Raw genomic sequence first — 2,881 nt, 5'->3', positions numbered from 1 at the left:
ATTTCCACGATTGTATGAGGCCCAGGAATCAGGATTTTAAAAAGATTCCCAGGTGATTCTAATGTGCAGCCAAGGTTGAGAGCCACTGCCTTACGGTAACGTATAGAACAGCCTTCCCCCTGGAACCACCTCCCGCGTGTGGAAGACGGAACCTGGTGCCAGGGGGCTCTCAGTTGTAAGCAGGTGTCAAAGCTTAACCTGGTTCAGGGAGGTCGGGTTGTGGAGTCACACTACGGCCCGTTTGAAATGGATAAAACTAAAAAAAAAAAAAAAAAAAAAAAAAGACCGTACCCTTTTATGTAATGATGTTTACTTTGAATTTATATTAGTTCACACAAACCCTCCATCCATGCTTTTGTCCCGGCCCTCCGGTCCAGTTTAAGAACCCATTGTGGCCCTCGAGTCAAAAAGTTTGCCCACCCCTGGGTTAGAGGCTGAATCCCGCTGCCCGCCTCACGTCAGTGCAAACCACGCGGGGAAGCAAACAGCCACGGCCACAGTCCACACAACACGCCTGCGGTCCCCGCTGTGCTGTGTGGGAGGCCTTGCCCTCTGGAGCGTAAGGTCCCTGGGATGAGGGCACTGGATGGGGAGCTCAGAAGACACCCCTCCGTCCCAGCTTTCACTCCTGCAGATGAATCAGGAAGGGGATGTGGGGCCTGGGCCGGCCTGGTCTCTGTTTCTCAGGGAATCATCCAGAGACGCGTGGCCTCTGCCCTTCCCCACAGGTGTCCTGGGCCTGAGCCAGCAGAGGGGAGGCGCCGGGAACCGCTGGCTGATTGCTTGTTGGGGCTTTCCCAGCCAGCACCGTGCCTTCAGGTGAGATCAGAATCCCTGCAGGAGAAATCTATGGAAACCTGTCCGCTGACGGTTTTCTTGTTCTTTTCCTTGTTTTTATTGTTCCCATTTGGTCCAATGTGTGGGAGAGGCTTCAGGTGGGTGAAGGGTGGCTGTAGTTTTGGGGGGGAGGCTTAGGCAAAAGCCAAAGACGGGATGTGAGGGCCCTCAAAGGCCTCTGGGCCCCAGGGGCTCCTAGTGGTGCTGGAGGGTGAGCCTGGCGGGAGCATTCGCCCAGCCCAGCCCGGGGCCACCTGCGGGTGAGGCAGCTGTGGCCCATCTTCCTGATGAGTTGCCCCTCCTCCCCGGAGGTGGTTCCGCGGGAAGTCACGGGGAGGAGCGTCTGTGGGCAGAGCCCGGCTGCGGCTTCAAAGGGCCTGGGTCGGGCCCCCTCCAGGGCCAGGGGCGCCCATGGCGGCCGGGGCGTCGCCCTCCTGCTGGGGAGGCTCCCGCCCTGGAGGGGATGCGGCCCCCGCGCTGGGTTCGCGGCTCTAAGATGCTCAGCGCCCTCGGCTTCTCCACCAGCTCAGGAGGAGGCGGCCCTGCCCTGGAGAGAAGCCCCCTGCGGTGCCAACAGACGCCCGGAGAGGTGGGTGTGGGGCCCGCAGGGGCCGGTGGCCAGGCGGGTGCGGGGCCTCCACTGGGTGGAATAATTGGGGTGAATGTGGGGGCTTGTGGCGGTTGGGCAGGAAGGAGTTAGGGTGGAAAGAAAGCGGGGTGTTGGCTGGCCTGGGAGGCGGCTGTGAAGGTGGGGACTGGATGGGACGTGGAGGGGGGTCGGGGCTGGGGAAGGGGGTCCCTGGGTCTGCTCCCTGAAACCCTAGAAGCGGGAGGCAGAGCCGGACCGCCCGGCGCACTGCGCTGCTGACTTTTTTCAAAAAGAGAAAAGGTGACGTTTGCATTTCACGGAGATGTCCAGGCTGAGTGGAAGGGCTTCGAAGCCGGGCAATTATCAAATGTGCGTCAGCCCCCTGAGGGGGGGGTGGGCCCAGACCGGGGACTCTCCTCCTGGGAGCCTGCCCGCCGGGGGCTTCTGTCTCCGACCCCTCCTGATTCGGCCGCGGGGGGTGCCCAGGCCCTGGGGGCAGAGGGGCCCCCTCTGTCCTCGGTGGGTGCCATGCTCAGCCCGGCTGCCAGCAGCTCCATTGGACCCTCTAACGCAGCGGTTCTCAACCTTCCTGATGCCGCGGCCCTTTAATACAGTTCCTCATGTTGTGGGGACCCCCAACCATCAAATTATTTTCGTTGCTACTTCATCACTGTAATTTTGCTACTGTTATGAATCATAATGTAAATATCTGATATGCAGGATGTGTTTTCATTGTTACAAATTGAACATAATTAAAGCATAGTGATTAATCACAAAAACAATACGTAATTATATATGTCTTCTGATGGTCTTAGGCGACCCCTGTGAAAGGGTCCTTCGACCACCAAAGGGGTCTCGACCCACAGGTTGAGAACCGCTGCTCTAACGGGTCTCCATCTCCAGCATCGGCAGCTGTTTTGCCTTCGGCCTTGATTGGCCTGGCCTGGGCCGTCCGGGAATGAATGAATGAATGAATGAATGAATGACTCCCCCTCACGCTCCTGGGGGCGGCTGCCCGCTGACCTGGGGGTCAGAGACGTGGTCCTTTCTCGCGTCGAAGGTCGAGGGTGTCTCTGAAAGGAAGAGCACAAACCGCAGCAGGCGTTTCCGATGGAAAATGGAACGCGCCCGGGACAGGCACAGTGAGGACAGGTCAGGACGGGAAGGCAAGGGGCCTGGACGGCAGGCTTTTCTTAAACCGAGCTCTGGGAAACACGTTTCTCTCAGAGTCCTGGTTCTGGGCTGGGGCCATCCGGTAATTCATCCTCAGCTGCCCCGATCCGATCCCTGCCGGCCTGGAGTCGGCTCCCCTGATCCCGGGGCCCCCGGCTCCCGGGCCCCCCTCAGAGGGGACAGACGTGAGGTCCTCAGTGTGGACGAGCAGGAGTCCCCCCCCCATCCCGCCCCAGCTATCGCTTCTCAAGGGCATTGTTTTCTTTTTTTGTTTTTTAAGTG

The 2,881-nt window shown here is 59.3% G+C and overlaps 1 protein-coding gene across 1 annotated transcript in view; it reads right to left on the bottom strand.

The window, feature by feature from the left end:
• SDCCAG8 (serologically defined colon cancer antigen 8) overlaps nucleotides 1–2,881 on the bottom strand; it is a 200,558-nt gene that overhangs the window by 1,135 nt on the left and 196,542 nt on the right. The window lies entirely within an intron of this gene.

This window comes from Myotis lucifugus, unplaced genomic scaffold (assembly GCF_000147115.1).
Source record: "Myotis lucifugus unplaced genomic scaffold, Myoluc2.0 scaffold_432, whole genome shotgun sequence".
NCBI lineage: Eukaryota > Metazoa > Chordata > Mammalia > Chiroptera > Vespertilionidae > Myotis > Myotis lucifugus.
Note: the sequence above shows the minus strand (reverse complement) of the source record. Positions and strands in the feature narration are given on the sequence as shown.